Genomic DNA, 26,837 nt, shown 5'->3' with positions numbered 1-26,837 from the left:
TTTTATCTCTGACAGAACCATCTTTAAAAAATGAAAAACAGGATTCATATCTCTAAATAATAACACATATATATTTTTTGTTATCACTACTTCTATGGTACTGATAAAAAATGTAAAAAACTATCAAAAATGTCCAAATATGAAGTCTAGTTATCATATTTTTTACTTAATGGATAGCTTCAGCAAACAGACAGCTAGCTTAGCTTAGCATAAAAACAGAATGCACTTTAAAAAAGCTAGGCTCTGTCTACAAGATAGTCTATCTTTTTGTGTAATAATTAAAAAAAATACTGAATACAAAAGTGATAACTGGTAGCTTTAACCCCACTTTTTTCCTAAATTAAGCTAATACACAGAAATATGCATACTCTTGCCAGATTGAGTAGCAAATTAGCTAAGTATGATGACTGGAAACAATTGCGATCAGCTACCAAGGCACTGTCTAATTTTGCCGTGATATGACCGCCCACCATGTGATGTTAACTTGTCCACCCTTTCAGACTAACCATCTTGTCATGGTAGAAATGTATATTTCCATGAATGGTTGCTGTAGGTTGTGTCAGTCGCTGTGAAATCAATTGGTTGTTGATCCACTAGTAAAAAATATTTGTTTCCTAAAGGTTTGTGAAAACCTTCTTGCAATTGCGTTTGAGTTTTAATTTTAGTTTGAAGGTCTGTGTTTGCAGGCAAGTTGGGGTCTTCTGTGCAAACTAAATGTGACCACGGCAATCTACCGGAAATCAGACGGAGGGTTTTGGCGGAAGTTGCTAATTTAATCTAACAACTTCCAGCAGCTAACCAGAAACCGCTGTCCGACCATACTGGGAATATACACGTTTTTCCCGCGGCTAGTGTTTGCATCACGTCTAATTTGGGAGACAGCTGTTCAGCAATGTGCACACGATGTCATGCAAGAAACCTCTGTGCTTAGGAAAAACAATACTTTAACATTAACTATGAAAATTTGTGGTTTTAGTGCTTTTCTAACCTAAACTAACCTTACATACAGAGTTGCAGACATGAGAATATATCATGTATTTTAAGTATTGTTTGTGGCGATGTCTGTAATTACAGTCCAATATGTTTTTAATCTACTAAACCTCGCAAACGATCTAATCTTGGCCCCGGGGTTTTGTGTTGTATCTTTCCCATGCCCCACTGTCACACAAACACAAAGTCACGTCTCGAACTTAGGTATTTCCTCTGTCATTATTATCATTATTAATAATATTTCTTTTCATAGCGACCTGGTGAGGACCCCTTTGCTTGGCCGCATAGCTTGCATTTTTACACACTCGCTGTTTATACAGCTGCGTATCCTTCGGAGTCTGGTTCGGGCCGAGTTGGGTAACACAGATGTTTGGGTTCTGCCTGATGCCATCTGGTAACACTGGCTCCCAGAAGAACTCAGCTGGACACGGATTTCATGGTTGAACAGGAGGGCAGAAGGGAGATACAGTGTCAGGGAGAGGAGAAGTGGGATAGAAGAGCGAGAGGAGGAGAGGAACAAAGATGGGAAAACAGGTTAAAAAAGAAGTGTGCTCTTTCACGGAGAGCTGCAGAGAATTAGAAAAAAGAAGTGATGGAAGAAGGGGTTGAAGGGGTGAGAGGGGAGTAGAGGGATTTAGGTGTGTAAGGGGGCAGTAAGTGGATACAGGGCATTTGGATGGCGGGAAGGAAAAGAGGTAGTGGGAAAGACACGACTGGATGGTGGGAACTTAGCGTGTGAAACTGTGGGCATTGGGAAGCAGGAAACTGCAGGGTGACAGGATAAAGTAAAAGTGTTACACATGGTGCTGCAGTAAAAAAAACACATGCATATGCATTGCATGCTCATTTTCTCAGAGTTGAAATATAACATTTATCTATATATTGATGTATGCCCTGCTTCAAACACAGGCTTTTCAGAAAATACATCATATCACATTTATTTAAAAAATCCGTGGTGACAATCTAATTGATGCAGTCCACCCTTCATTACTGTAATTCAAATCAGCATGGCTTAGCATTTGCTAATTAACATTAACATAAAGTTACCACTGAGGCTGAGTGGAATGTCATTTGCAGGAAACTGGCCATAAACCATCAAGTAAACACTTAACGGCCGATCTTTTTCGTCTTTAAGCCAAATGCAAACTTATGGGAAATCGCTTAAAACATCACTTATCCGAGAACCGTTCCTCGCCATATTGAAAAGATTATACATTTTGATTGCAAACATATTGCCAGGAGGTTTTTGTTGGGTGAATTAGTCAGTCAATCAGCAAAGCTGTATACAGCTGTATCATGTTAAAAGAGGGTCAGAACTATGAAACATCTGGACAATTACTGCTCTCTCTGCTTTTGAACGGCAATCATGTGACTTTGAGACCGAGTGCTCCGTGCCATCTGATTTATGATACTCGTCTGAGTCTACTGTACAAATAACAACTGAAGAACATGATTATGTTGTATACAGCGCTCAAGAAAATGCGATTAGTGAAGGGTGCCCTGTTCTCGCCTTCACTGCTTGTGACTTTCTGACAAAGTCCATTAGTAATAATTTTGGCTCTCTGGTATTTTAGACAGAAATATAATTTGAGAAGGCAGTTTTGCAGTAGTTGTTAAAAGAAAAGGTAAAAAGAAAAAAGGACTTTTGTTAAAACATGGGTGGGAATGTGCCAGACGTTTGGTGAATAATATAGAAAATGATTTATCTTTTTCTTAACCCCATCTTCTTTAGCACATATATTTCTTCATAAGCAAACCAATGCAGTGATCCTTGTCACAGTACATACCATGTTTGCCTTTCATAAATGAGTTTGATTTCCTTCCAGACGACAACCTGCCCACATGAGGAAATGGAGTTTGCTGCGACAGACATGTTTAAATGCCATATCAGCCCACTCCATTTAAAAGTCCACGTACTGTCTGCAGACTGTAGCCTCCGGCTGCGTCAGGTCCCTCCCTCTTTGCTACCCTTCCTGTCTGTGCCACTCTTTCATTCAGCTCAGCTGTAATAACAATAAATCAGAGGTTTACAGGTTGTTTAGGGTGGAGGGGGGTTCAGAGGTAAAGAAGGAGCAGAGCTTTATTTCATTCAACCTTTTTTTTTTTTAACGGCATACATTTAAGATTAGTAAAACTCCTTTGTCAGGAAGATCGGGTAATAAAAAATGCGCTGCACACAAATAATACAGTCATGTTTTAGGAAGTAGGAAGGCAAGCGCGAACTGGGGAATGGTACCATCAGAGATGATGCTGTGGTTTTAATGGAGGCAAATGACTCAGTTAATGCAACCTGAGCTTTGAAAATGGACAGCTCCATAGAACAAATGATCACAGCATCGCCTGCAAGGTGTGGACAGGGTTAATGAACATTACCAGTGACTGCACTGTATTTGTAGCTTTCACGATGCATTTCAGCTTGTGTTTTTAAATGGAACTATACACTTTGTTTGTATTTCAAGCCCTTCAAATGTGTGTCTCTAGTTTGCACTTACAGGAGTAAAGAGATACAAATCTATGGTGGCCCTGAGAGGTCAAATTCACTGCAACTTTAGAAAATAACAGCAAATGTAAAAATGCTGCAAAAGCATAAAAAACACAATCAAATAATTTAAAAAAATCACTGTTTGGCCTCTCAAGGCCACCATACAAATCCCACGTATACCTTATTCTTTTTTAAATTGCTAAGGTGGTCAAATGACCCAAGTCTACTCTAGAGCCAAAGCTAATTTCAGCCAAAGAAGCTGATATGATGTTTAACCTGCTCAGGGAAGTTGATGAAGTGAAATGAATTTCATGCAAAGCTCAACACACTGCACAACAAGTGATGCTTTTATTCCACCTCAGGGAGAACACCAGAGGAGATCACCGTTCACCAGGTCTTAATCTTCATCACACAGTCTGAGCAAAGACACCATGCATTTTAAAGATAACTTATGATTTTGAAAGCCTCTGCCAGCCGACCAGAGGAGAGATGTTTGACTCTCATAGAGCACAGATTTTAAGCCTTTTTTGACCTTCAAATACAGCAATTCAGAAATTCTAGAGGATCAGGATCAGGGACTAAGTAAAGCGCTATACAAATACAGGCCATTTACCATTTACCATCTCTCCTTGTTTATGCCCGTGTGATTTCATTGTTTGTTTTGCAGTTACTCCAGAGATGAAATAATCTTCCAGGATAAATGTTCTTCTTTTCTTTAATTAGCACACACACACACAGATCCTCTCATACTCCATCTTCCAGCAGGGGGCGGTGCATCCATTGTCTGCTTGATGTACACTCACTGAGGTCAACTTAGAAGGCCTCAGCTCACTGCTGGAAAACAAGGCGATGCAGCATCTCCTCTAAAAATTCTCAGAAATGCGAACAAACACACTGCAAAGAGGAGCTCTGCCAGTTTGTTTTATTTTTAACCATGCATCCCAGGACTGACACAGTAAAATTCTATTTGTTGACACACTTCAAGGAAGATCCTGGCCTATTTTTTATTTTTCCTTTATCTCAGCTGGGATCATTGTGCAAAGACTGCATCAAACTGTGAAGATTAAGATTGTTATGTCTCTGCGAGCAGACGCTGCATTTAAAGAGGCCTTTATGGAAATGTGCTGCAAAAGCAGGAAACTCGCATCAAAGTTTAGAGCTTTCTTTCTTTTTTTAAATAGCAGTTTTACGTCTTTATTTATATTAAGAAGAAAAGGCCCAGGACTTTTTTTTTTGTGGGTGAAAACATCTTTCTCTCTCTTACTCCGTGCTCTGTCTTGCCACAGATGGTTAAAGTTTTACTCTTTCTCTTCTCACAGAATCCCAAAACAATTCATCTCATAAAATCCAGAGTCAGTGTGCCATAAGTGAAAATGTATGGCTCCCATGGGTGCCCTGAAGGAAAGTTACTGGCCACAAGACAGCAATAGAGGATCCTTGTTTTCTTACTTTCTTATATGGAAAAAAAAAAGCATGTATGTGCGTGTATTCAATTGGGCTGGATGTAGTTTAAATGTGGGTTGGTGGTGGTAGTCAGTCCTTGTTATCCAAAGTATCCTTCAGTCGGTAAAACTGTCAGGCTAGAAGAAGCACATCGGGCTGTTTCTGCCAATTGTGGCTGCATCTCAACGACAAAATGATGTTGGAAACGTAATTTTTTTTTCCAACGAGGAAGTGGTTTGTTGTGAAAAGAGAGGCTTTGCTAATTTTATTATGGAATATATTCCCGGGACATGAACTCTGAGACCTCAAAATTGTATAACAATTCAGTCAGGACCGCTGCTAGCCAGAGTGAAAGTGTTATTTTGATGTGCAGTAATTTATATTTGGTGGGATGGCTCTGTTTGGGACCTTTCTGCACTTCTGTGTGCATGCAGTGAAAAAAACAGAGGTGGAAAAGAAATTGCAAAAACAGGGCAGAAGAGAGACGGCATTGGTGCCAGCAGATGAAGGCCAAGTTATTAATTAATTCAATTAAAAAGTAGTTGTGTATCTATGTGTGGTGGGTTGCGAAGCAGCTTGCAGATGGTGTTCCATATACAAAGGCCAGCTGATCTGTGAGGACAGCAGCTGAGTGCAACTTCATAGCCTATGCTAACACAGTGCTTCTTCATATTGCTTTGATCATGGTTTTCATGACATTATTTTCCATATTTCTATCCATGTATTTGCCCTTATGGCTACATTACATGAACATCAAGGGAAGGGGATGTTGCAAATACAGAATGTTAAGGGTCTAAATCCCTTTTATAAACAGTGCTGCATGCCTATAAGCAGCAGTTGCCAGCAGCCTATATACACGACATGTTTAGCAGGTTTATCATACCCTCGATTGCTTATTTTAATCTCTGACTGTTTTGTTGCGGCCGGCTGTCCGTGTACTCCATGATGTCAAATAATAATTTTTCTTTCTTTGCTTTTGACTGATGACCCTTCATTAAGAGATGCTAGCAGTTATACGCTTAGAGTTGCTACTGTTACTATACTGCAGTTCTTGCTTGATTGCAGCACCCTGAGCTGTATTTCTGTTCATTAGCCCGAGGCGACCTCATATCAGTAACTTTTCCTGTCTTGAGTTCTGTGGAATCATTTCAGTCAGTAATCTGGAAGTGACTGCAGAGTTGCTTCCCCTTAGGACAGTAAATTCATGCAGAAAATTTTGTCTAATTTCACAGCTACTTCAAATATTGCTCTTATCCCTTAGAGATGGGGTTCTCAAAGCGGACTCGGGGGACCCCCAAGGGGCAAGAGGTCCAGAAAATGATTTGCTTTAAATCTTAAATCTTAAATCTTAAATCTTTTACTCTAATATATAAGACTGCTTAATGACACATGGAAATCATTCACACAAACAAAATGTCCCACCCCCAGCCCCGTGTTATCGCTGAGCTAAAGATATAAGATATAAAGACAAGGTGTAGGACTGGACTCTCCCAAACACGTCACTATAAGACTGGACTCTCACACACGTCACCACACGCACCACCACACATTTCCTATAATCCTATAATTCCTATAATTTATAATCCTTATCTTTATAATCTCTTCTGCTATTTGCACATTCTTTACTGTAAATTCCTAAGTTAATTTGTAAATTTTTGTAGTAAATTGTAAATATTGTAAAACTTTTCTTCTGTCATTTAATGGTCGGGCATTGTACAGCTACAAGCATTTCACCCCCATGTCATACTGTGTATGGTTGTGTGTGTGTGACAAATAAAATTTGAATTTGATTTGAATTTGAATTTGAAATATTACAACCGTGGCTATTACTTGAGTAGGGTTTAGGTTTTTTTTATGTCTTTTCTTTTAATCTGTATCTTTATCTTTGTCAAAAAAAGAAATAGAGGGCTGAATAGAACAGGGACTTCTGCTGGCTACCAGAAAATGCCCTCCCTGCAAAGGCTAAGTCTGCTGACTTAAAACGTGTTTGAGATAACAGGAACTCTGGTTTTGCAACGGTATCCTGGGCTAAGCCAAAATAGGCGGCATGCTGACATGCGAAGACAGATGTGAGCCATCTCTGGCCACACAAAGTGCAAGAACCTTTGCTCTAGAGCATGAAAGTACAGTTTAGTAACACTGGAACATTATGTGTATAATGCAGTGCGGTGTGTTTGTTTGTCATTTCTCAGTAGAAGCTGTTACCTATACAAAACACGTTGGTTAAACTTGAACAAACGTGATCCAACATGTGGCCTTGTGGACTTCATAAGTGACGAAACTGTGTGTGTGGGCGCTACAGCTTTTATGGTATTATTTTTAAATATGACTGAGATTTTTTTTTCTTAATTTTTATTTTTTGTGCTCTGTTCCATTTGCAAACAATGACAACTGTCAGTTTCAGGATTTGAGTTTTATTCTCTAGTGGAAAATGTGAAAATGTTCAAAAGCGATGGGAAACTTTTTACTGCACCAACATGTAAACTCTGAAGAAACTAATTGTGTGTCATTATTCCCGCTGCACTGCTCTGTTGCTCTTCTGTGTTTATTTAACTGAAAGTAAACCCCCGAAAGCTTCACTCTAATTGTGCGGTTGGTTTATTTTATTTGTAAAAAGCAGCACCAAGTTCCCTCCAAGCTTTGGATTATGTTCTTTGATATCTCCCTGCTACTTGCACGTCTCTGTGCAAAATATTTAAAACACAAGGCTGCCTTTTTTCCCCTCAAAGCCCTCAAATCCTGGCTCAAAGTGTGAGTCGGGTGATACAGTATGTGCTGCCACATTTTTGTTTGTGATATACGTCAGTCTTTACGACTTTTGAACATCTGCTGAGCACTTTCATGTTCAACTGACTTGTTGTCACCATGCTCAACCATCAAAATGAAATGGTCCATGTATCAACAAGAAGGCCGCAAACATGGAGGCATGCACACAAGCACAGATGCATCAGATCTTGCACATTACCTTTTGCACCACTGGTGAGCTGGTTTTGTGAGCATCAAAAATTCAGAGCTGACTTATGGTGTCTTTTATCTAACCGAGTTAGGGGCCGCACTGTGGCAAACCTGGATTTCATAAGCAGCCCGTCTCTGACTCAGACCGTTAGTGTGTGGTAAGGCTACATGCCTGTTGGGAAGAGATGGAGAGAGGAGGAGAAGAGAGGAGAAGCTAGACGTGATTCTGCGGTGTGACCAGTAAGTGCAGCCGAGGAACCCAATGACCTCCACATCCTCCTTCTTCTTCTCCTCTTCCCTGGCGCTCTTTTGCCTTCTCTTTCACCACATGTCCATCACGTATTCAGTTTTAATAATAGGCTGGAGCATGTGAGTCATGTGCTTCAGTGTGCTGGCATGCATGCAGGCAGTGTGTATGTGTGTAAGAATTGTGTATGTGTGTGTGTCTATAGCATTAATCAGGTGTCTGTGGTTGATGTAGAAATGGGTGGATGAGTTGGATGATGCAATCATGCTGCACACTTGTCCAACATTTCAGATCATTTCTCTAAGTCAGTCATTAAACTTTATAAAGCAGCTGTGGAGCGCTTTCACATCACGCTAATTTAATACATTTACATGTTGCTGCAGGGGATTCCACCTAAAACCGATGCAAGGCTTCATATTCTATACTGGTAAAGGTTTTAAGGTGTTAAATGTGTGTGTGTGTGTGTGTTTCTGTGCTGGGGGTCTGAGGCTGACAGTTAGAGTTCCTCATTATTCAGACCTCAGCAGTGGTTTCACAGCCTTGTGCGGTTTTCTACACCAGACAGCAGTTATCAACAGACTATCTCTAGCTCTATCACACACCACCCCCTCTGTTGTTCAAACACAAACCCACTCATGAGAATACAAACAAGTGTTAACATGTCAGCAAATGTTAACATTTTTTACATGGAGTTATCCTGGGCAAACAGATGTTTTGTGTTAAATATTTGCTCTGCCAACTAAATTAATCAGCGCTCTACAGCAGGTTAAGAAAAGCAAAATTCAGTGCCAAGACTGGCTGGTTATTACTCTTTTGACTGACGTGGTTTTAAGAGGCATAAATCTGTCACAGCTCCGTGTCTCTTTCCTTCTTGGAGTGCAACTCTGTGTGTGCATGTGTGCAGAAAATGTTTGTGTATTCATGTATTTGCATGTATATGCATTATACAATCATTTGAAAAATAATGTTTCCACAGAACTCTATGCAGTCCTGTTATAAATAGTCCACTAATGCTGCTTTCATGAGTATTAAGAAGGTAAGTAGCAGCTATGTTGCTGCTAATCCAATGCTCTTCATGAGCTTATCATCAGCAAGTGTGAGCAACTCTATGAAAGCAGACGTTTTTTTCACAGTTTACAGGTCTGGACCATAGTCTCCAAAGTTGATGTCCCAGCAAAAATGTCTCTAAGGTCTTATTGGAGACATTTTTGCTGTCTCCAAGTGTGTATTTGCCAAAAACCCTGAAGCTATGTGTGCAAGTTAAATGTTAAAGTTCATGATAGTACAGCTGGAAAAAAACCAACTGAACACTATGACTTGCTTGGAAGAGTTGCCAGAAGGATGCCTCTGCTCTCTAAAAAGAACATGACAGCAAACGCAAAACTTCCGGACCAGTGTCCTTTGGGCAAATGAGACCAAAGTGGAGATGCACATTTGGTAAATATACCAGACAGAGCATATCAGCACAAACATCTGATACCAACTGTCAAGCATGGTGGTGGTGGGGTGATGATTTGGGCTTGTTTGGCAGCCACAGGATGTGGGTATCTTACAGTTATTGAATTCATGAATTCATCTGTATACCAAAGTATTCTAGAGTCAAATGTGAAGCTGTCTGTCCGACAGCTAAAGTTTGGCACAGGATAATAATCCCAAGCACAGCAGCAAATCTACAACAGAGTGGATTTAAAAGCAAAGATTCATGGTGCGACCTTAGGAAAGATGTGCAATGAATGCCTGCAAACCTAAACAAACTGAAGCAATGTTTTGAAGAAAAGTGGGCCAAATTTCCTCCACAATGATGTGATAAAGTTATACAGAATATACTGACTTCAGGTTATTGCAGCTAGTTCTACAAGCTACGGAATCAGAGGGTGTACTTATTTTGTCACTGCGGGCAGGTCTAACCTTTTGACTGTAGGCTTTTATTCACATTCTTACTAAGCTGCGACTAAAGCCAAAATGTTTTGCCAGACAGGCTCTTTCTGGAGCTGTCCTACCACAGCTGTCTTTTATTTTTGAATTATTTAACATTTATTCCAGTATTTTATGTTGTCTCACTCACATGGAGGCAAAAGTGCTCCCTAGCACTACTTTCATGGTCACAAGCATCACAAATTCTGTGTTTTTTTTTAATCATATAATTGTTGTTACAATAATGAATAATGCGATTTATTTATTATTATTATTTACAAGCTTCATTTGACCCAAAAGCTCAGAGTTTTGCCTGCTCTAAATGTGTTGTTTCAGACAATTACTTCTACTGCCGTATCTGTATGATGTCAAAGAAAGAGGATATTCCTAAAATGGTCACCTCAGGCGCACAGTTGTGAAGCCACACCCACTTTCTGGCAGTTGGTAAGAAGACAGTTAGCGTAATATGACAGGAGCTTGAGGGGGCTGCGCTAAGGCCTAATCTAATATTCATAAGGATCATTTTAAACAGTTAATCATGCAAAGTACAAATAATTCACTTGTCAAAAGAGGTACTGAACAACACGCCCAACATGACTCAGAAAGGAAATTTTTAGAAGTTTGGAAAAGTAATCATCACGTGACTTTATATATATCCCCTGGCGATAGGGTCTAATTTGACTAGGAACGAGATATAAAAGAAGTCCATGTTACAAGGTACATATAGGTTTAATAGTATTATGCAACTGAATTGCATTATAGGACTCGAGTGAAACTGCATCACTCAAGTCACGTCACGTTCTGTGGCTGCAACATCCCAGCTTTACAGAAATGTCAAGATAAACCAGTACAAGGACTGTGTGCTGATAAAAGTCGCACAGTCTTACTGTTGTCTTGCAGCATGACAACACATGCAACAGTGATAAGATAAAGAGAGAAAAATGTAGGGCTGAGGGTGGAGATTTAGGGGGATTATGGTGAAAGGGAATGAAAGCAGTAGGAGGTGTCTGCGGTCAATGCTTAATCACAAACTTGTTCTTTTTAGCATGACAGGAAGAAATGTATGGGGGGGAGTCAAGAAACAGCAACATCAATCAGGGACATCATTTGTGACTTGTGTCTGTTGTCCTCATAGCGTGCCTGCTGAGGACAGAAGTCACAGCGCTCATATGTCTGGGGGGCCTGGCAGTGTTTAAGCTCTGTAGCTTTGCATCACGTCTCACGAGAGATGAGAGGATGCAGAACCGGTCCAGGGGTCAAAGGGCAAAGTTGGGCTCTCTCGGAGCTCATATCGAGTTACAGACGTCTGAACCTGCTGACACTTCGGTGTGCGGTGAAAAAGCTTTGTTGACTCATTTGAAACTCCAAGGGGAGGTTATTTATTGTCAATGTCAGGCTTTTAAAATTAGAACAAAGAGAAGAACAAGGGGGGGAGAGGACACCAGCGAGGCTCGTATTTGCCAGTGAGTCATGTAAACCATTAAGGAAGCGTGTCATTCTGTCTCTCTTCTTTTTACTGTTGAAAACAGAAGCATTTCTGCGTACTGCATTTCCAAGAAGTGCCAAATAAATAAACAGCCAAATTTAACAATTATTTTCCTGCTACATTTTCCTACATTAACAAATGAATCACGTAAGTTTTAGGTAGCCTCTCTGCCTTGATTTTTACATAGTCAAAACAAAGGCTGCACGAAACACATGTGCAATATGAACCCCAATTGCTGAGCTGATACTTGACCTGTACCAGGAGCTCTCGCTTTCATCCGTCTTCACGAAGCCACACGTAGGAGATAAAGCTTTCATTCCTATAGGTCCTCCTATTGTCTGTAACTGCTGTTTGCCATGTTCATTTCCACTGACCCGAACACCCTTTTGACCCTGCCAGCCTTCCGAAAGAGGTGATGAGTGAGAGATGAATTTCTAAGAAGTTACATTCCAGCAGCAGGAAAGTCCTGCTTTTTATTGTTTAGTGGGACGCATGGGTCGCCATCACGCATCACATCCTGGTGACAAACAGCTCTCAGGGTGATGGCTATGCTTTGGGTTCTTTTGAAGTCCAAAAAAAGCAGGAAGCTTCTGGGCAAAGGTCAGTGTGATAGTGTTTTCTTTTTTCTTTTTTTTTTCTTTTTTACAGAGGTTGTAGTGTTTTGTCTGGACTCTTATCTGAAACTACTTTACTTGACTTTAAAGGGGACCTTTTATGCTGATTTCCAGTACCATAACTCACCAATAGACTATGGTTGCTTTGCATGATTTACAGTTTGAAATAAACCAAATAAACCTTGTTTCTCCAATACCTAGCCTTGGTGCAACCCCTCAGTTGATCATCTTCCTGAAACAAGCCATTGTAACTCTTCCCTCTTTAAGGGACACGCCTTTAAAGACAAACTTTTTCTTATTGGCTACTTCTTGTAAACAGAACATTTTAAACAGTTGTGGGTGGGGTTCTGTACTGTTCTGTGCTTGCAGTCGAGCTGTGTGTCTGAGATGATCATATAAATAATATGCCCTCTCTCTGGGCAACTATCTTAATGCGTACCTGTGTGTCATTTCTTCATGACACCTCTTAAGGCTAATTAGGTGACTAATTAGGTGAATTATAGGACAGTTTAGGTAATGAGCTGCCAGAACTTTTTCTGCAATTTTACACATTTATTTCTGCTAACAAATGTCTTCTAATTACCACCTTAACATTTCTTTATCATGCATAATTAAGATGCATTGTTGAAATTTCACTCATTTTTCTTACATCAATACATTTCAAGGATTCACTGTGTAATTAAACTTGACAGAAAGGGGAGTTTTGACTGGTCCTGTCCGCTTAAGATCAAAGTGGACTGTATGTGGCCCATGTTGTAAAATGAGTTTGACATTCCTTGTGTAAAGTATATAGCATTTCGGTTTTAGTTTACTAACATATCCACACTTGTTGTAGAAAGTAATTCAATGCGCAAAAGGTAATTGCTACTACATTTTTGTACACATGAGGTGAATTATCCATTCGTCTATTTCTGCTGTTTATCCATGTTTGTGTCTCGGGTGCACCAGTCTAAGCAGAAGCGCCCAGACCTCCCTCTCTTGGGCCACCTCCTCCAGTTCATCTGTGGGGGACACCCAAGCCAGCTGAGTTAAATCAACTTAAACTTTATAAAACCACATATCACCCATACAGACCCTGTAGTTAAAATGAGATCCTACGCAAGATCTGCTCTTGTAGTATTGAAGTATTCCCACACAGCTGCTAGAAGCCAGCCCAAAGAGCACTTTATAGAAAAATGTGGCTACTGATTCTACCAAATCTACTGGTGATAATGGCAACATTTCTCTTTACTCTATGTGATGGTTTGAACACCACTCTGAGTCTGGTCTTTCTAGCTAGCTTTGTGTTTGGCATGCTTCATTTGGAGGAGCTTGGGGAGATGTGATGTTGTGTTTGCAGCAGTGGATAGCTGTTCCTGTCCTGGCCACACTTTGTGCATTACATTCACATTCTTATGCTTCCATGCAAATAAGGTCAAAGTAATGTGGAATTATCCACTTCTTAGATACTGTAGATGGTGGCACAAGCATGGATGGAAAGGGATGTTTGTCAGTTTTTGTTTCTATCCTTCAGTTATGCAGATGATTGAAGTTGTATAATGTTAGTGACAAAATTGTTTGAGTGACCCCAGTCATTACTGAATTTAAAACAGTAATATGTTACAGATGCATGCGTTATGATAGCATTGCATTTGCCAAACAATCTGATATTTCTAAAACTAAGTGAAACATGTAATTTGAAAATGCACACTACCTTATATTTTCCTTATCATATTTGTAATACAGTCACAAGTCAACCCAGTTTCAGTGGTCTTTTTGTTTCTCGGTGGGATGTTCATGTGTTTTAGTGAGATGCAATCTATTATTTAGTGCATATTTCAAACCCTGACAACATTTCAAAATGAGTCAGCTTGAAACTCTAGAAAGTGAACAAACTTTCACTAGCAAATTATGGCTTCTAACAACCACAAATTTTGTGTTGTTAAGACACTAATGAGGCTTGTAAGGATTTTCCACTAAAATTGCCGTATTCTGTTTCAAGATTTTGCATTTAGGTGATACAAGACAATGCGATAGTATGACATAACATGACATTCCACACACACTTTGACTCGTTGAAATATCATCTCATTCCTAAATCCCCCTTAATTCAATGGCTTACACACTTCAACCACTGCCATGGTTTGATAATGCTTTAATGCTCTAGAATACGAGACTGTGAGAAGCCCAGTCAGCACTTTGACGGTAGTTTCTTCTGAAATCCAAGTGAAGGGGGGTAAACTGCACATTATTATAATACACAAACAAATATTGCTCATGTGCATCTAATTTTCTGTTATCCAAATGTGTTCTACTTCAAGGCGACTGTCCATTTCCAGAAATTACCAACTTAGGACTTGAACTAGGGATGAGCACGTTGAAGGTCTGTCTTGGCTTCGGTGTAACCAAGTAAAATGTCTGGTCTAGATTGTGAGGTAATTTATGTTTGCATGACACATGCAGACATTTTTCTAAGAAGTTGAGCTGCTCAGTCATGGCAGGTTCAGACATATACAGCCAAATGCTTTTTATCAAAGGGGGGGGGGGGGGGGAGGTTTAGGGTGTGGTAGTGAGACAGTGACACACAGGGATGTCTGTGAAATCCTGTCTCTCTTTTCAGTGCCTCTTTTGTTTTATCCTGTCTTTGCTAATTAGCTGTCTGGCTTCTATCCCCCCCCCCCCCCAAACCTTTTTCTACATCTAAGATATTCATTTGGTGGACTGACCTAACTCATCATATACAAGGTTGCATTGGCGGCAGCACCTTTCTAGGTGTGGCTGCCAAACCCCAGAGATGTCATTTTAAACAGTAACAACAACAAAACCTTTGATATTGCCATCTCATGACTGGATGGCTATGCAAGCTCATCAACTTGCAGTTTACATCCATTTATTCTTCTGTACAAAGTAAATAGGGTGGCAATTATATCATGCTCTACTGCTCTACCTGAGCACTCAGAGCACTTTTTATTGTAAGCTATACATACAATTCTTTTATCATTATTATTCTATGTCTTTTAAGCTCTTTCTGTCACACGCAATCACACCCCAATTGATCCATTTACTAAAAACAAAAACAAACAAACAAAAAAGATTAGCTTCCCTCATAAACATGAAGCAATAATTTTACTAAATATTATAAATGCAATTTTTTTAAGTGTTGGGGGAAATGTGTGTCCCTGGGTAAAGATACTGAACCCCTTCCTGCAGACTCAGGAGGCCAGGAATCAAACCGCCAGCTCTATGATTAGCAGAGCTGCAGTGACTCTTAAACAGTACTTAAAATTTTTGAATTGTCATCAATTTATGCTGTATTTTTTGGACGATAAGGCGCACCGGATTATAAGGCACACTGTCGATGAACGGGTATGTTTTCATACATAAGGCGCATTAAGGATTAATGTTGAATTCTTTCGCAGCTGCTCTATTCCCACATTATTGCAGTATATCAATAACAAACCTCGTATTGTGGATGAATTATCTCAGTTGTTCTCCTGACTGAAGTTTTGTCCGTTTACAGCATCTTTCCATGCGATTGCATTTGTCCCTAACCATCGGGAACCCTCACATTAACTTTTATTCAGTGGAAAAAAGTTAGCATTCATCCTCCAGCTTCACTGTTTTTATATTATGCTAACATAGCTGTGTCGCTAGCGATAACGTAGCACATCATTATATACCAGCTGGTCCAACTTCAGTAACCCTACAAAAGTCAATGCTGCTTAGTTTTCTGTCTTCATTTATGTTGGAACTGATATCAGAGCTGTACGTTTAAATTTTTTCAGAAATCTCTGTCAGAACATGGTATCTCGTGTTTAGGTGGAAAGCGAGCTAGCTTCCTGCTAACTTATAACTCTGTTAAATTTAATAAATTCTCTTTTCATGGCTGTCTGGATGTTAAACTTACTTGTTAAACCTGGTAAAGCAGCAACACTGATCATTTTATTAAAGATGAAAGAATTTAGACAATTTGTAATTATCGGTGATGCTGCAATGTTCATGTGACTTTGGGACCTGAAGCAGGCAGAGTTTTGGACCCAGATTACTCCGCAAGGCTCCTGACTACGGTAGGCGTAATGCTTCGTAGTTACTTCATAGTTACTTCGTAGCGTACTAAAACATTTTTTGACAGATTTTAGATAAAAATGGTTCGAGGTCAGTAAGCACAACCAGAATTCATACATAAGGTGGATTGTAAGGCGCACTGTCAAATTTTGAGAAAATTAAAGGCTTTTAAGTGTATTCTAAAAATTAATCCTTTAGATTTTTTCAGAAATTTGTCCCAGACCAGATAAAAATCCCTCCATGTATGACTGAGCTTCACAAGAATTAGGCCAACATGACTTTGACTACCAAAATCAAATTAGTACATTTGTGAGTCTGGTTGAACTTTTGTGCCAAAGTATTTCTGAGATAATACCTTCACAAGACAAATATAAACTATAAGCCCACAGCTGTCACAGTGTGGAAACATGAAAGCCAATTCTCTTCAGTCTCACTACTATACAGTAACTGGTCAAGGATGATGGCTGTTGCAGATAATTTTTAAAAAAAAGAATAGAAAAAAATTGGAACTAACTACCAACACTGAAGTGTGCATACAGTTATGGAAAAAGAAAGTATACTTTCTTTCAATTTTAAGGCTTTACACATCAGGACATAATAAAATTTGTCACAACACAATAAAGGTTTGTGTAGGTTTTCAAAATATTCTAATTCAACCAAAGATGAATAACATAACATGATATGCTACACCATGTCTCTATGTATTTAACAAAAACTAAGCCAAAATGCAGGTAGCAGTGTGTGAAAAACTAAGTGCATCTTTATTGCTTTACAACTTCCACCAGGACCTATGAGGGTAAGTGGTGGGTAAGCACCAAGGTGCCAGTATTGGCAAATTGCTGATCTGGAATATTGAGCCATGTGCAAACATAATGGCAAGGAGAAAAGACATCAGCAGAGATTTTAGAGTTGAAAATGTTGCTGCTTGTCAGTCTGTGAAGGGTTAAAAAGTCTAAGTATACCAGTTTTCGCAAGAGTGGACTTCCCGCCAAGTTCAACCTAAGGTGGGCAGGTGGGCTGGAATCTAGGGATGGCGAAGGAGCCCTTGTTTCCTGAGAAACAAACAGTCAACTCCAGGCAGACCAATGGGGAACAAATGAGGAAAGAGGATTAAAGAAAAAAGTAAAGGAGTATGAGGATAGCAACTAAACCTGGTGAGCTAATTTACCACCATGGTGGAAGCAACAATCTGGTGAAGAATAACAGCCACAGTCGGTTTTCAGATACTTATCTTTATCACTCATCTTACTGTTGCCATCTTGGTATTTTGAAACCAAACATTACGACTGGGGGCCAAATGTGCAAGATTCGCTGAGGGACACTGCATGTTCATGGACTAGTGAATTGTGTGTATTTATTGAAACCATCAGGAAAGAGTCATATGGTACAAAAGCCCTTTATACCATCAGATAGATGAGAACAGGTGCTATGTCCATCATTTATAAACAGTCTAGGGTAAGTACGCAGCTATGTTGGTTGCGGTGACCTTGATCGAACCGTTCTTTTTTCTTTTGTAGGACCAGGCTGTTTACACTTTCCATTGCTCTTGAGTCAGAGATGACTTCAAAATTGAGTCAGTTTCCACCTTACAGCCTCAAGCGGCCACTCCAGCCAGGAACTTCACTCTGCCCCATGAAATCATTTTGCAGGCTTCTTGATCAGATTTGGAAATAGACAACTTTAGTTGTCAGGTAGAAAATAGAGCTCTGCTTTCTCATGCTGCTTTGAGAGCTTTGAGAACTCTTTTAAAACAGACAAAAAAGATTTGTTGTTTTTTCCATGAGGTGTTTCAAGCTTCTGTCATATGCTGAAGCATTGTGTTATTTCATCACGCTGCCAGTACACAGGGGTCTCATTTCAAAATCTGATATCCATTTAAAAACTGCACAAGCTCCTAGTGAATGATTTTATGTGATATTTATGTTGTTTATGAGGGATCAAACTTTATCTTCACTTATCTTCACTGTAAAAGGATATTGTCTTCTTCACTTGGAAGTGTTCAATATGTGGGGACGAAGTGGTACAAAACAGATGTACAGTGTGTTGCAGTGAAACTGTCTTCCAGCCAAGCAGGCACTCACTTAGTGTTCTCCAACTCACAGTTCTCACCCCTCAGGGACAACAACTGGCAGGATGCCCTGTGTTTTTGTCTTAGACACGCTATGCCTGCAGTGCTCGACCTCCAGCCAATCACAGTATGGCTCAGGCCGCCACAGAGGCCAGACAGGGCGGTGTCCTTTCTGAGCGGATGGAAAAAAAGAGCTCACGTGAGACCTGTTTAGTAGTCAGAGAAGAGATAAAGAACGTGGAAAAAAGAGAAAGAAAACAAGATGGGAGAGAGAGAAAGAGAGCAAAAGACAAACAGAGAGAGGGAGCGAGAGAGAAAGAGAGTGTTTCAGTTGGCGGGAAAGCAGGCGAGGAGGAGGGCAGAGGAGAGTAAAGGGAGGAGGAGGAGGGAGGCAGCACACAGTACTGACTGGACCCTGGATTTATGCTATAGATATTTCCACTCATCAGCTAATAGTCATTGCTTTGGCTCATAAACTGCACACATACTTTACACAGACAGAGGCTTAATTTGATTATAATGGTCGGCCTGCTTCACTTTTAAGGAAAATCTAGGGCTACAGAAGCATTAGTGAGTTTTCCAAAGTAAAGCAGTTGTTGCACCTTTCGGGGGAGCAGAGGGATACAGAGATGTAATCCAGAGTGACACCCAGCAGAAACGAATGCGATGGTGTCTATTTTGAGTGCTTCAAAGGGATTTTAGGATTCCTGTATACAGATTCCAGTGTACGTCATTTTCTTCTTTAGTTTGTAACATAAAGCTTAGTTCAAGGTAAGAGGCTCAAATGCAAACGCCTGGCAGGTAGAATGCAACAAAAGCCACCCTGACATTGTTCATTAGTTAGTGGATTCCCGTCTCACTCTTCCCTTTGAAACTAGGAGTCACAAGCAGAGTGAATTTGAGTGAGAAGCCGTGAGGTAGGCACGGCTTTCCTTTAGGGTTTATTTTACCCCAACAAGACTATAATTTACAGAATGAAGATCATTTTGTGTTGAGAAGACTTTAAACTAGAGCTTCAGTGCATGAATTCAATAGTCCCCAGTCATAGCAACCCCACAGCAACCAGTCTGGTTGCTAGGGGAAAATGTGTATTCCCAGACCGGTTGTAAGTGGTTGTTCAAGGTTACTGATTGTTGCTGGGTGACATCAGTCACAAAGGATGTTGCATCAAAAACCTACTTGCAAGCAGATTCTGTGGTTGCTTGTAGTTTGTGGGGAAGACACAGACTTGTCTGCAAACGTTTGAGGCAGTCAAATGTGGAAAAATAGTCATATAAGCTGTAAATTGGGAACAAAGTATAAGTATTTAAATCTTTTTAAATACAATCTTTTTAGCACTCAGTTTTGTAGGAACTAGCGGCAACAACTCAACCAGCCTGGGAATGCTAATTTTCCCCAGCAACTGCTGGTTGTCAGGCAGTTGCCAAGTTTCTGGATTTGTGTAACTGGAGCCTTAGGGAAGTGGTTAAGAGTCCATAAATCAAGCAGGAAGTAGGATCATTATCTTATAGACTTACATAACATCTGACCTGTCTTTACAACTGGAGTAGTCGCCCCCTGGTGGCCAGTTGAAATAAAGTGGGTTTAAGAGGCTACAGTGATCTTAAACCCACTTTATCTACAGATAGAAGTACATTAGAAAAAATGAGACACCATTAGTACACCATTAGAGGCAATTAGGAACAGGTAGGACTAATCAAAGAGTCAAAATGTTGAGATTAGGATAAAGGCATGAACAAAGCAAACATATAACAAACATAAACATATAACCTTTATAGTATGAGTAAAAAATCTTCAATCTGGCGAGTGGACTGGCACATGACTGTACTCTATGATGCATAATATTACCACATACAGATAATTCAGATAACACATGTTATATGTTGTGCTCCACCAGAAGAGCAGAGCAGAGCATAATCTATTGTTTTCATTTCCTGCAGAATGGAAAGAGACATCACAAGAAAAAAGAAAAGTAAAAAAGAACTGTGCGTAAAGACTCACACCCAGAAAAAGCTTAGCGCAATCCATATGAACAACTCTGAGGTAGAATACACATTTTTGTTGAGAAATGAAGCTTGATAAACTGCAGGTTGCTGTTATAAATCAGCTGGAGTGTGCATGTTCTGAGTGGATAATATCCCAACTGTCTTTGCAGCAGCTCCCCTGCGCTTGTTTTCTTTGCTCCGTGTCTTGGCCAGCCTCCAACAAAAGCACAGGCCTTCTTCTTGCTGGTTCCTTTTATTTTTCACTATCGCTTCACCATTCAGATCTGACCTGACCCTCATTTCTCTCTGTCCCGTTCAAAAAGGCAAGCTGAGGTTAAAGTCCAAAAATGGGGGAAGAAATTAAGGAAAATCATGTAAATAATGTGAGCGGGAAAGAGAATATGCGGTCGCTGTTGATAGGCTTTTAATAAAGCAGTCAAACTCTTTGGGTTTATTGCACCAGATTCATTGTGCTGTAATTGGTATGACATCACTCATTTTGTAGGTTTTCATAAGCCAACATAGAATCGCACAGGAAAGGGGAAAAAAGACAGCTTTTCTTCACCCATAGGTGACCCAGATCTGATGGTTTTTCCATGTTTAGCCTGTAATGTAAAGATCACATACAGCTCATTATTGCTTCTGTAGAAATCCAGACATCAAGAGCTTAGAACAGTTGTTTCCACTGTTTTTCACTGATTTAATCTTCTAGGTAAAGCCTTGCCGTGACATTATTTTGAGTGCTTTTGGAGTGTAATGTAGTGTTCAGTCTTTAACACTTAACTATTGACTTACCACTAACGTATCTAATCTTTCCATTGTTTTCTTTCATTCTTATTTTCTTTTGAATGAAAGAAACTTGGTGCCTTTTTACTGCAATCACAGGAAAAAGTGCAGTTAGTCTGTCATCTTATGTTAAACCACATAAAGGACCAGAACACACGTAGAGAGTTTGCAGCTTTGTTTAAGCAGCTCCAGGATCTCAGGTAACATATCTAAAGGTGCAGTTTTGAAGTTTTTTTGCTAACTACTGCCACCCACCTATGTTCTGGGACTCGACAAACGGCCGATGCAAAAGATAGCTTGTCTCAATCTTAAGCTTGAATTAAATCAACAAAAAAGGAAGTATTTCCTTTTCTTTTGTCAGCACTGAAGTTACGGGTTACAGGTTCTTGTTTTTCTAATTTCTTTCTACTTCTTCTGCACATTACTTACTTAAATATAAGAATGCATGTGCATAATTTTATATTATGTTCTTTTTTTTTAAGTTGCTTTCTGTGGTTTTGTCATCTAGTATTCATACAACATTTAACACACCACCAACATCACCACCTGATCCAAAAACGGGACCATCCATATCCCTTATATATTCCAAAAATATCACTTAGATCCACAAATGATCACAAATATAAAGTCAAATTCCCCCAAAAAAGGTAATGAAGAAACTGCAACATTACACTGAGTACAAGTTCATCATTCAGTCTGCAATAATAGACTGAATAGAATTATGATTTTTAATGATAAGTTTTCACCTATTGGAGGTGCTGGAACATGTTCAGTGTCAAAAACAATTGTAAAGATGCTACATCATGTGCCATGTTATTAAAGTGCGCTGCCACTGGCTAATCTATCAAATGTATCAAATTGGCGAATCAAACTTTTATGTTTATGCTGGACACAAGCATAAACGGCCCACTTTGAATTCATTCATCAATGTGCTGCTAAACTGTTACTTGACACCTTGGTATATCTGTGTTGAATACTGTGTGCGCTCATTTTAAATTTCTCATTCAGAGAAAGAGGAAATATAGATACTCATAAACTCTGCGACCTTGAACTTCTGATAAAACAGTTCAGGTCCTATTATGTTACCTTATTTATCATAACAGTGGCAGTGCCAAAACACCAAGGCTTGTGCAGACACATGAGCTGGCATTAAGCCTGCAGTGTCAGCTTGCCACCATGACGAAAGCATAAACAAACAAGCCCCATCTACAGGTACCACATGAAATACTGGAAGAGAGCGACCTCTGAATGACAAAAAAGCACATATAAGCCCTTCACTGTGTCTTCATCCATGGCTCTGAATTATGTATTGCACGAGAGATGACAGTAATTCCACAGCAAGTTGTTATCTTGTCAAACAAGACTCTGTTGTACTTGCTTAACAAGGACAGGCTGTCATGCTAGTGTGACATTCCCTCCGTGCGTGCACAAACACACCCATGTCTTCCTGTCACCAGGCGTGCGTTTGCTAAAACTGCAAAAATCAGAGGAGCAAACAGCTTCTATATCTTACTCATGCAATCTTTCTGCTTGGCAAAACAGAGCGTGCAGCCAGCATTGGAAAAGCCTTCAAACTGAACTATATTAACCACCTGTTCCTGATCCAACAGCATTAATGGACAAGTGGAAGTCGCGTGTGCTGCCTGTGGTGCAGACATGGTAAAGAAATAGACAGAGGGGGACCCCCCCTCCCTTCTCGGGTGCATAAAACAGAGTGTCTTGGCACGAGAGAGAGAGCGTGCTTGGGAGGATTGAGTGTTTAAGGGAGAGGGTTGAGGTAAAAGCAGGCGTACAGAGAAAGCACAGATGATGAAAGGTGACGTGAAGGATGAAGCTGCACGCTGAATAAAATTGTTTACCAGACTGGACCTTATTCACACACGTTTAGCTGAGAAGTGAGCTTGGTAAAACACTTAAGCACAGTATCAGCGTTAATGTGAATCAAATCCAATATCCCTGTCCTTCCCTTTCTCCTGTTAGTCAAAACCATCAAAGAAGAAACCCTAAAAATGTTAGTGCAACATGTAATTAGAGCAGAAACAGGTAATAAGAGCTAGAAAGCGACAGATGATGACTGATGAGGCAGTGACTCAGATGTAAGAGCTCAAAATTACTGCTGCAGTAAACGTAACCACCTCAATATATCATTTATACTTTTCACTCTCTGTTTCCTCCCTTCCTTCTTTCATTATACCCAAACCACAGACGGTGAAGACCAGCTGGCTGGCAGGATCAGTTACACAGCTCATTTGGAAAGAGATGACATCAGGTAAATGCATTCTGCAAATATCCATTACTTTCGCCTACTCTTACCTCCCTTATTCTCTGTTCTTGTAGGTCCTTAAAGAGCCAAGAAATTGATTCTTTAATAACACATCTTGATGTGGAAATATGTAGACTTGTAAGCACATTCATATTTAGTATTAAAGCATCATATATGACTTAATCCTCTTGAGGATATTCAAGGCGTGTGGGAGTTTGCCCAAACAGTCAACATGAGTCTTTGGACTTGGAGAGGGCATTCGACTGTGCTGCAGGATGTCATGCAGGTCATGTGGGGAGTGCTCATGAGTATAGGTACATCTGGTCTGTTGTTAAGGAGCTTGCTGGCAGTGAGTCAAACCTGTTCCTGGTGGGAGTTTGACTCCACTCGGGCTATTCTTTGTCTCTTTATCTGTTTGTAAAGTTTCTGGACCTCCAGGTGCAGCCAGGCAGCAGAGAGTTTCTGATTTGCTTTCTGTGGATGATGTGGTTCTCATAGCTTTGTCAGCTGATGGTTTCTAGGTTATACTGGGCCAAGCATAAGATCGCTTTGGCCAAGGTTGCAGGTTGACTTTTAAGTCTCTGGGATGAGAATTAGTTCCTCCAAGTCTGAGGCCACGCTTCAGTCGTTAAAGGATGGGGTATCCTCTCTGAGTTCGTGAGGACTTGCTGTCCCACATAGATGAGTTTAATTATCTCGGGGTCTTGATTATGAGTGAGGGAAGGAGGGAATGGACAACTGACAGATGGATTGGTGCGTCACGGGTGGTGATGCGGATGCTGTACCAGTCTGTTGTGGTAAAGACAAAGCTGGGTGTGAAAGCAAAGGGCTCAGTTTACCAGCTGATCTACATTCCTACTCTCATCTATGGCCACGAGTTTTGGGTAATTACTGAAAGAATGAAATCACATATACAAGTAATGAAAAGAGACGGAACATTTGGGAGGGGCTCAGAGTTGAGCCGCTACACTTTTGAATGGAGCCAGATGACATGCTTCGGGCATCTGACTAGGACATCCCTGGGATGCCTCGTAAATGAGGTGTTTCAGTTATGCACTACATACCTGAAACACCTCATCTCGGGAGGAGACTACAGGCCAGACCTCCAAAAGCGAAATTAGATCTCTCAGCTGGCTTGGGAAGACTTCAGTGTCTCCCTGGAAGAGTTAAAGGAGATGGCTGTAGAGAAAGTCCCTTTGCTTAGACTGCTGCCCCCAAAACCCAGACCTGGATAAGAAGCAAAAAATTTTAATGGATGATATTCTATTATATGATAATTATATAATATCTTTAAGATATTAGATAGGAGTAGACTGAAACGTAATAGGACAAATGTCATCTCTTTTATTGTAATTCTCTTGTGCACCATGCATTATCTAGATTAAGTAAAAAGGTGAATTCACAGCCCAGAATGTCCGAACAACGTCCAAGTCTTGGTGGATTTAGAGACAAGAGGAAATGGTAAGAAGACGGCTAACGCAGCTGGTCTGATAATCAAGACGAGCCCAACCAGTTCGTTCACACTTTTGTTTTTATCTTTCTTACAGTAAATTAGCGCTCAGATTACAACTGAAAAAACGTTTTTCTATTTCTGCTTTTTCATCATAAGCCAAGTCAGCCCATTTCAACACAGGTTTTGCTGCCAGCTGGACTTCGCCATGGAAACTGAAAATACTTTTTCAGCAAAATAAAGGAAAACCCTAAATCTCTACCCCCACTTCATTGAGGGCTACCATTTGTCATCTAGAATCCTGCATCTACCACATATGGCCACCATAGGCACTAATGCCACCACTTAGCAAAAATTAGAGTGTTGCATGAAGATTGAAAAGAAATGTATGATTATTGGACAGCTTGATCTATGATCTTGGTCACTCTTTAGATCAGGCGGTGGGGGGTGGGGTGGGGGGGGTCACTCCAGGCCTCAAGGGCCACTGTCCTGCAGGAGATCACCCTGGATCAGCACATGTGAATCAAATGATTAGTTCATTACCAGGGCTCTGGAGAACTTTAAAAGGCAGGTTTTCTTAATGTCAGAAACCACAAAAGTCCAAAACTAACAATGCATTAACCCGTCCCTTAGAAAGTGCAGACTTAAACTTTCCTTTACCACTCCAAGGTTGTTCCTGAAAAAAATGTCCATTCTTTCCTTAGAAAGGGCAAACTAGTTTTCAAAAACAGCTGGTAGTAATTCTCAACAATGGTGACTCCAGCAATACCTGGACAATTTTTCAGCTGCTAGTTAATACTCATTTGGTGCCTTAGTATTTATGACAGCAGAACAATAGCTGTGGGAATGAATCAAAATAAACTAGAGGCCCCATGTTTGTTGCAAGAAAAAACTGACCATGTTAAAATGATCAGCGGTGTGGCTTGAGGTATTTGGATTTGTTTTGGGCAACAATCGAGCTCTATGACACAGAGAAATAAGCTTTAGTGGGCTGTGGTTGTGCAGAAAGTAGGCCACGTGTTCCTCTTCAAATTAGTCAAGAGTACAGATTATCATTAGATTTATCTGTGTATATAATGAATTTGAGATTGAATTCATTAGAAGTGACATTTTAATTTCATTTTACATTTTTATTCAATAAACAAATGGTACTGAGGCTCTTTTTGTGTATTACCAGTGTACATAACAGGGAATTTGTGTGGACAGAAACCGAAATGACCAAAAGATTTAATTCAAAATTTTCAACAGTGTTTTCCTATGGAAGCAAAAATGTGCAATTATTTTTAATTGCATATTGATTGCACAAGGTTTCTGTGTGGCTCTATTGTATTTTTGACTTTTATGGCTATAACTGATTGGGCTAACTACCCACTGCATCCTTGTTTCGTGAAAGACAAACCCCTCTTTTGACCCGAGAGCCTGTGGTTTACAATGTGTGTGTGTGTGTGTGTGTGTGTGTGTGTGTGTGTGTGTGTGTGTGTGTGTGTGTGTGCTTATGACTCCGCACATCGGTGTTTGCTCCCAAGTTTTTGCCCTATCCAAGTTTCGGTGACATCATTTGTCAAATAAGAGTCCTGCTTGCTCAGACTCCAGGAGTCAGACACAGTAGGTCATATGTTTGCTTTCTTTTTCATCCATGCTAGATAATAGATTCCCAGTTGTGAGCTGAATTCTGCAGACAACAAGACGTTTGACTTTGAGAGACTCTGTGAGACAATGTGATTTATACACCTCTGAGCTACATTATGATCACACAATTCTACCAACAGGTGTATTAAGAATCCAATAATCCATAGACTGTATATCAAAGATGGTGATAGCTAGTATAACAGTATCTAGTTGTCTATGAAATGTCATTTTAAACCAGAGTGTTAAAAACATGAGGTTTGTTTTTGCTTTGTTTGTTTGTATTTTTTTGGAGCCATAGCCAATCACATTTGGCTAAGAGGGTGGAGTACAAGATGTTCTGCTATCCCTAGCTAACTTGGTGAGCAAGGTTTACTCACAAGCTGCATCACGCAAACATGGAAGTCTATTGGGAATGATTCATTTTTGCAACCAGCCTCATGTTGCAGTTTGCATAAACTGTAGTTTTGATGTTCCACTGTTG

Source organism: Pundamilia nyererei, unplaced genomic scaffold (genome assembly GCF_000239375.1).
Source record: "Pundamilia nyererei isolate P.nyererei 1_Seehausen unplaced genomic scaffold, PunNye1.0 scaffold00014, whole genome shotgun sequence".
Classification (NCBI taxonomy): Eukaryota; Metazoa; Chordata; class Actinopteri; order Cichliformes; family Cichlidae; genus Pundamilia; species Pundamilia nyererei.
This window is presented reverse-complemented; position numbering follows the sequence as displayed.